The sequence below is a fragment of the Bombina bombina genome, chromosome 3 (assembly GCF_027579735.1).
Source record: "Bombina bombina isolate aBomBom1 chromosome 3, aBomBom1.pri, whole genome shotgun sequence".
In the NCBI taxonomy this organism is placed as follows: Eukaryota; Metazoa; Chordata; class Amphibia; order Anura; family Bombinatoridae; genus Bombina; species Bombina bombina.
Window position 1 is genome coordinate 247481356 of NC_069501.1, and position 9568 is coordinate 247490923.

General features: G+C 37.0%; 1 long non-coding RNA gene across 1 annotated transcript; it reads left to right on the forward strand.

Moving 5' to 3' along the window:
* The first annotated feature begins 4027 nt into the window (after positions 1 to 4027).
* On the forward strand, positions 4028 to 8910 carry LOC128651583 (uncharacterized). Its single transcript, XR_008401130.1, has 2 exons — positions 4028 to 4259; positions 8566 to 8910. It is a non-coding gene; the product is annotated as an uncharacterized LOC128651583 (long non-coding RNA).
* Positions 8911 to 9568: the final 658 nt, after the last annotated feature.

A 9568-nucleotide genomic window follows, 5' to 3' on the forward strand; every position in this document is an offset into this window, starting at 1 on the left:
AATTTAAAAATCACACAATGACATCAACAACAAATAAAGATTAGAAATATAGAGTGCCTAGGAAAGAACAAATCCAAAGAAGATCACTGAGCTTTATGTTAGCAATTGTGTTTTAACTAATTTGATTGATATCATTCATTTTTCATAACCGTCTACAGAATTGATGACCCGAATGTAGGACTTATCACATATTAATCATCATAATATTGATTTGTGTTTTATGCTTCTTCTCGGACAGCTGAAGACCAGGGATCCTCTGAAGAGGATGTGGAACAAGCAGGCCAGAGTCCGGAGGGGAGTCAAGAAGAGGGGCCTAATACTGAATGTAAGTATTTATCATATCCTGTTTTGTCACTGCTATATTGATTGGGAATTATGAGAGCTTCATTTATTTTGTTTGGGAGGACAATGTGGGGTGTAACCTAGGCCTTGACACATATTCAAAATCACTAACAAGGTTTTTGTGCTTTGTGCTTCTTCTCGGACAGCTGAAGACCAGGGATCCTCTGAAGAGGATGTGGAACAAGCAGGCCAGAGTCCAGAGGGGAGTCGAGAAGAGGGGCCTAATACTGAATGTAAGCATTTATCATATCCTGTTTTGTCACTGCTATATTGATTGTGAATTATGAGAGCTTCATTTATTTTGTTTGGGAGGACAATGTGGGGTGTAACCTAGGCCTTGACACATATTCCACATCACTAACAAGGTTTTTGTGTTTTGTGCTTCTTCTCGGACAGCTGAAGACCAGGGATCCTCTGAAGAGGATGTGGAACAAGCAGGCCAGAGTCCGGAGGGGAGTCGAGAAGAGGGGCCTAATACTGAATGTAAGTATTCTTCATATCCTGTTTTGTCACTGCTATATTGATTGTGAATTATGAGAGCTTCATTTATTTTGTTTGTGAGGACAATGTGGGGTGTAACCTAGGCCTTGACACATATTCCACATCACTAACAAGGTTTTTGTGTTTTGTGCTTCTTCTCAGACAGCTGAAGACCAGGGATCCTCTGAAGAGGATGTGGAACAAGCAGGCCAGAGTCTGGAGGGGAGTCAAGAAGAGGGGCCAAATACTGAATGTAAGCATTTATCATATCCTGTTTTGTAACTGTTATTTTGATTGTGAATTTAGAGCTTCATTTATTTTGTTTGGGAGGACAATGTGGGGTGCAACCTAGGCATTGACACATATTCCACATCACTAACAAGGTTTTTGTGTTTTGTGCTTCTTCTCGGACAGCTGAAGGTGATGAATACGCCACATCAGCCAGGAGTCCTGAGGGGAGTCTGGAGGAGGTGGCTGAAACTGAATGTAAGCATTTATCATATCCTGTTTTTTCACTGATATGTTGATATTGAATTTGTAAACACGCAAAAAAAAAAATTATGTCAAACTATGTGGAGTATAATCTATAACAAACAAATGGAGTACAGCACCTACCACGCACGAGACACAGAGCACATCAATAAGAAAGAAAGTTCTCTAGTTTGTGATTAACAGTGATGACCTTTATTGTGCATACAGGGTCCAAATCAGCAATGTTTCAGGCAACAACTTAGGCCTTTTTCAAGCTAAGTTGTTGCCAGAAACGTTGCTGATTTGGACCCTGTATGCACAATAAAGGTCGTCACTGTTAATCACAAGCTGGGGAACTTTCTTTCTAATTGGAGTATAATCTAGGCCATGACACATATTATAAACCCTTTACAATGGTTTGGTTTTGTGCTTCTTCTCGGACAGATGAAACAGATGAGGATACAGAATATGCGGCCACAGCAGAAGAGGAGGTGGCAGCAACAGAAAGTAGGAATCTTTCATATAATGTTTTCAAACTTATATCTTGAAAGTGAATTGTTGTAACATATTTCATTTTGTGTTTTTATTCCAGCCATTATAAAGGGCACACAAACTGAGCCCTTTATTCCGAATCTAATGGGCAACTTAAAGGGACATTGTTAGGAATTATTATCCCGGGACAATATTGGAAGATGAGTCTTGGATGAAAACAGTGACCTTCTCAGACGTCTGGGAAACAATTACCAAAATAACACACACAGGCAGGTTATCATTAGCAAAGGTTTCGTTTATTGTGGACCCAAAAGCACAATATATAGACGTGGATACATTTGGGCACACGTGGGCATTTCTGGTGCGTAGCATCATCTTATTGGCCAAGCCTAACACAGTATTATATTTCCTACTGGCCTTATTGGCATGCAACATAACATATATGAAAAAAAAGACAGACATGAAGAGGAGGAGAAAAAAAATGTATTTTGCAGCTTACAGGAAATCATGTAGGCAGTATATGGGTCATGGAACTTAGCTCTGAGCGTTGTGGTTAGGCTACAGGAAGCAGGTGTGGAACACAGGCAGAACAGACAGAAACTTATGTTAGCAAAATAATGTTAGCAAAATTACAAGTGGTGTGAAATAAGTACATAGGTAAAGTGTGCAACACAAATAAGTGATGTTCCCTGACAGACATTAAACCCAATTTTTTTTTTTCATGATTCAGATAGAGAATACCATTTTAACCAACTTTCTAATTTACTTCTATTGTCTAATTTGCTTCATTCTCTTGATATTCTTTCCTAAAAAGCATATCTAGATAGGCTCAGTAGCTTCTGATTGGTGGCTGCACATAGATGCCTCGTGTGATTGGCTCACCAATGTGCATTGCTATTTCTTTAACAAAGGATATCTAAAGATTGCAGCAAATTAGATAATGGAAGTGAATTGGAATGTTGTTTAAAATTGTATTCTCTATCTGAATCATGAAAGAAAAATTTGGGGTTTAGCGGCCCTTTAAGGCAGGCGCTGGAAAATGTGGTGGAGGCTGTGCGCCAAATACAACAAAACCTTTGCAAATTTTAATTTTGTTATTATATATTTATATTTTATTTTTTTAAATTAAAAAAAAAAAGTTTTATCAATAATAAAAAGTTTATCTTAATAATATCATGTTGTCGCTACATTTTCAAAAATATTATCTTAAAGGGAAATGAAAATGAAATATATGTTTAATCATATATAGATAGCATGAAATGTTGTTTATTATTATTTTGGTAGATATATTAAATTTGAAAACCGTTTATGGATATATCCTTTGATGGGTAGCAAATCTATATAAACTATATAGCTGCAGAATTATGTCTACATATGGATGACTCATGTGATTGGCATTGTCTATCTGCATAATGAAATAACATATATAAGTGTGATGTCCCTTTAAGATATTAAATGTCTATTTTTGTAATAGAATAATTAATTGAATAAAAATTCACATTACATGTTGTTTTTAACTATAGTATAGATCCAATTAATAATATATTTTCTATTTCTATAATTAGTAATATGAATAAATAATGAGATATGAAGGTCAAGATTGATATAATTAAATTATTACATTTTTGAGTAACATGTTAAAAAAATTAGAAATATACATTACAGATATATATATATTTATATACAAGCGTAGCGTACATACATAGATATACATAATTAGATATCAATACACCCCTCTGTCGATATATATAAATATTGATCTATATTTAGAGAGATAACATTTTTCTCTCAATACCTATATATAGATATTTATATCTATGTATATATTTATATAACAACATTTCAAATTAGGGGGAGATAAAAGGCGAGCTTAAAATCCTCCACTATGCACAAAATATAGACAAAATAACTCATTGTGTAGTTCATTAAGAAATGTAAACAGAGGCAGAGGCTTGTTTTCCCACAGAAAACCTCTGAATTACATTGTTTCCAATGCAGCAAAGGATTCTGGGTAAGATATGTAAATTAAGTACACGACAAACCTTTTTACTTCAAAGTAGTCTATCTGCAGAGTGGAGCTCCACTCTAGACAGGAAACATGTGACCTCCACTGCAATTTTTTTTCTATTTCAATAAAACTTTAATGTATCAAACAACCAATATGCACAATCATTCAGAAAACGTTGTTTTTTTTTTATATAAACTTTAATGTATCAAACAACCAATAGGCACAATTCTGAAAACGAAATTGCTTTCTTTTAGTTTATGGCGAGTGACATTTTAAAGTATAAGCAAATGTAATGATTAAGTTATAAATAGATCATGTCAGGAAATCACAGGAGGAATTCTTTGGTTTTCATGTATTATCTACTGTTTTAAATGAACAATATTGAACTATTTAAAGCTCCACTCTACACAACAAAAATGTGACATCCACAACCTCCACGGGGAAGTTCTCTTTAAACAAGAAGAAGGTTTGCTGCTTTCTTTTTTTTTTTACCGTATTTAACCCCTTAGTGACCTGACTGTTTTACCAATTTTTTAGCGTTAGCGACCAGGGCTGTTTTTACATTGCTGCGGTGTTTGTGTTTAGCTGTAATTTCCCTCTTACTCCTTTACTGTACCCACACATATTACATACTCATTACTGTACCCACACATATTATATACTCATTACTGTACCCACACATATTACATACTCATTACTGTACCCACACATATTATATACTCATTACTGTACCCACACATATTACATACTCATTACTGTACCCACACATATTATATACTCATTACTGTACCCACACATATTACATACTCATTACCGTACCCACACATATTATATACTCATTACTGTACCCACACATATTATATACTCATTACTGTACTCACACATATTATATACTCATTTATTGTACCCACACATATTATATACTCATTACTGTACCCACACATATTATATACTCATTACTGTACCCACACATATACCGTTTATATACTCATTACTGTACTCACACATATTATATACTCATTACTGTACCCACACATATTACATACTCATTACTGTACCCACACATATTATATACTCATTTACTGTACTCACACATATTATATACTCATTACTGTACCCACACATATTATATACTCATTACTGTACACACACATATTATATACTCATTTATTGTACCCACACATATTATATACTCATTACTGTACTCACACATATTATATACTCATTACTGTACCCACACATATTATATACTCATTACTGTACACACACATATTATATACTCATTTATTGTACCTACACATATTATATACTCATTACTGTACTCACACATACTATATACCGTTTATATACTCATTTACTGTACCCACACATATTATATACTCATTACTGTACCCACACATATTACATACTCATTACTGTACTCACACATATTATATACTCATTACTGTACTCACACATATTATATACCGTTTATATACTCATTTACTGTACCCACACATATTATATACTCATTACTGTACCCACACATATTACATACTCATTACTGTACTCACACATATTATATACCGTTTATATACTCATTTACTGTACCCACACATATTACATACTCATTACTGTACCCACACATATTATATACTCATTACTGTACCCACACATATTACATACTCATTACTGTACCCACACATATTATATACTCATTACTGTACCCACACATATTACATACTCATTACTGTACCCACACATATTATATACCGTTTATATACTCATTTACTGTACCCACACATATTATATACTCATTACTGTACCCACACATATTACATACTCATTACTGTACCCACACATATTATATACTCATTACTGTACCCACACATATTACATACTCATTACTGTACCCACACATATTATATACTCATTACTGTACCCACACATATTATATACTCATTTACTGTACCCACACATATTATTTACTCATTTACTGTACCCACACATATTATATACTCATTTACTGTACCCACACATATTATTTACTCATTTACTGTACCCACACATATTATATACTCATTTATTGTACCCACACATATTATATACTCATTTACTGTACCCACACATATTATATACTCATTACTGCACCCACACATATTATATACCGTTTTTTTTCGCCATAAGATTGACTTTCTACAGATACCATTCTTTTCATCATATCATATAATTTTTACTAAATATTTTTATAAATTATGATTAAAAAATATTAAAAACCACACTTTTTTTTTTTAACTTTTACCCCCAAAATCTGTTACGCATCTACAACCCGCAAGAAAACAACATGGCTAAACAGTTTCTTCATTTTGTCCTGAGTTTTGAAATACCCAATTTTCAATTTTTACGATTAACCTTTTTCTCCTTCAGTGACCTTTTAACCCCAACCCTCCCCCTAGATCTAACCCTCCCCCTAGATCTACCACTAAGCCTAGATCTAACCCTACCCCTAGATCTAACCCTCCCCCTAGATCTACCACTAAGCCTAGATCTAACCCTCCCCCTAGATCTAACCCTCCCCTAGATCTACCACTAAGCCTAGATCTAACCCTACCCCTAGATCTAACCCTCCCCCTAGATCTACCACTAAGCCTAGATCTAACCCTAACCCTAGATCTAACCCTCCCCCTAGATCTAACCCTTCCCCTAGATCTAACCCTACCCCTAGATCTAACCCTCCCCCTAGATCTACCACTAAGCCTAGATCTAACCCTACCCCTAGATCTAACCCTCCCCCTAGATCTACCACTAAGCCTAGATCTAACCCTTCCCCTAGATCTAACCCTCCCGCTAGATCTACCACTAAGCCTAGATCTAACCCTACCCCTAGATCTAACCCTCCCCCTAGATCTACCACTAAGCCTAGATCTAACCCTACCCCTAGATCTAACCCTCCCCCTAGATCTACCACTAAGCCTAGATCTAACCCTAACCCTAGATCTAACCCTCCCCCTAGATCTAACCCTTCCCCTAGATCTAACCCTACCCCTAGATCTAACCCTCCCCCTAGATCTAACCCTCCCCCTAGATCTAACCCTCCCCCTAGATCTACCACTAAGCCTAAATCTAACCCTAACCCTAGATCTAACCCTCCCCCTAGATCTAACCCTTCCCCTAGATCTAACCCTACCCCTAGATCTAACCCTCCCCCTAGATCTAACCCTCCCCCTAGATCTACCACTAAGCCTAGATCTAACCCTAGATCTAACCCTCCCCCTAGATCTAACCCTTCCCCTAGATCTAACCTTCCCCCTAGATCTAACCCTACCCCTAGATCTAACCCTCCCCCTAGATCTACCACTAAGCCTAGATCTAACCCTAACCCTAGATCTAACCCTCCCGCTAGATCTACCACTAAGCCTAGATCTAACCCTTCCCCTAGATCTAACCCTCCCCCTAGATCTACCACTAAGCCTAGATCTAACCCTAACCCTACATAACTATTTATTTTTATTATTTTTACTATTTAATTTTTTTTCATCTGTTACAACTGTGGTCCTTAAGGAGATAAAGGGATAGTAAATTCAAAATTTAACTTGCATGATTCAGATAGAACATGTCATTTTAAGACACTTATAAATTCACATCTATTTTTAAATGTGCTTTGTTCTTTTGTTATCCCTTGCTGAAAGAGAATACGCACATATTCAACACTAGTGGGAGCTAGCTGCTGATTTTTGCCTGCACACATTTGTCTTTTGCGATTGGATGACTATGGCTCCGTTCGGGCAGCACTCCAAGCAAACTGGGACTCGCTTGTAGCGTTTTCCTCACATTTGCAAGTGAGATGCCTGGCGTTTTTTGAGTGCTCTGATGACATAAGTCCCAGCTGTCACTTTTCAGAGCAAGCTCAGACGCTTGGCAACATGGCAGCCTCCACACACGTTTTGCTGTGGAGGCTGCCATGTTTTTATAAGCAGCAGAGGAGGGACAGGTGAGGCGGATAAGTCTGACAGCAGCATTTAGTACAGGGCAAATTGGAGATAGGTTAAGTAACCTATCTCCAATTTGCCCTGTACTAAATGCTGCTGTCATGCTTATCCGGTGTTATGCTGAGAATTGTTTCCCCAGTGTCTCTGGTTTCCCCTGCCTCTCGGCAAACATCGGAACTCTGACCCACCTCCATTCAGCTGCTCTTAGCTCAGCACCTGTAGTATTATTAGCTGAATGGGGCAGGATAAGCTACAGGGGCTGAGCTGAGAACAGCTGAATGAAGGTGGGTCAGAGTTCCAATGTTTGCAGAGAGACAGGGGAAACCATTCTCGAACAACGGTGTTGTGTAAACAGCTTAAATAAAAATAATCCTCCACTAATAAAGAGAGACACAATTTTAACATTTTTACAGTCAGCTACAAGGGAGCTTATTTAAAAACGTTCATTATTGTGCAGCAGATCCCTTTGCGCATGCAATCGTTTTCTCTAAGCTCCCTTGCTAGTCACCTAGCGCCACGTCATTGCTGGAAGTGAAGCGCCTCCACTAGCTCCTGAGCGCTGCCCGAACGCGGCCTATATGTGTTTATCTTGCTGCCAGTAGTGCAATGTTGTTCCTTCAGCAAAGGATAACAAGAGAACGAAGCAGATTTTATAATGGAAGTAAATAGGGAACTGCATGTTCTTTCTGATTTATAAAAGTCTGTTTTTGACTTGAGTGTCCCTTAAATGATTTTTTATTTATTATGAAAATAACAGTTTTGATTCTGACTATGACTAAGTTTCCTCCCATGTGCTTGACACAGGAGCCAGCAATCATTAAAGATCTACACATTGCTATACAATGGGTTGTCAAGAATGAGGCACTGTTCTGTGGGCGCATAACCATGCCAAGTTATGGGTGAATGAATGAAGATGACCGCCAGAAGGCCATAGATAACGTGATGCAAAGAGAAGAACCAGAAGCAAGGGAGCCATTCCTATTTGTATTTCAGCACAGAGAAGATATGGAGTTGTTTTTGCAGGCATGTCTTGACCAACAGGGCCTCCAAGTTAATGCCATGTTCAACAAATGACTGATGGACAAGGGGTGGTGGTGTGTTTCTGTTTAAATTATTGATAATAATAAAAAAATAAGATAATTAACACCATTTCTGAGTCAGTGCTTTAATAACACACTACCACAAGTACAAGATAATTGTAGAAAACAGTATGTATATATATATATATATATATATATATATATATATATATATATATATATATAGCAGTAGCCTATTGTTGCTTCTGCTTTCATAGTATAAGGTTAGGGTTATAAGTTCAAATGGTTTCTGACCTTGATTGAACACGATTCTCCAGAGCTCCGGGGAACAGCAAGAAAGCACACAAGCACAGAGAGTGTTTCTCAGTAGTTCCGTTTACTGTAAGTATATACAGCAGTTATATAGCAGTCTCGCATCACGAGGCTACAGGAAATGCAGTTAGAGGAGTAACATAAAATATCCATATATGTCTATCTAAGAAGCATGTTAAAGGAAGTTGTGGGTGTTGTTTGCTGTATTACAGACAATCATATGAGTTTCAAAATGCCCTCATGTGTTGGTTACAAGTCACCCACTAACATAATATACCCATCAACACACAGAGAGACAACCACATAAAACACACAAAGACATAGAGACACACACACCCTCACTGAGACATCCAGAGAAAACAGAGACATACACTCTCAGAGAGACACCCACAGAAACTGCACATACATACACACACCCTCACAGAGACAACCAAAGAAAACACACAGACATACTC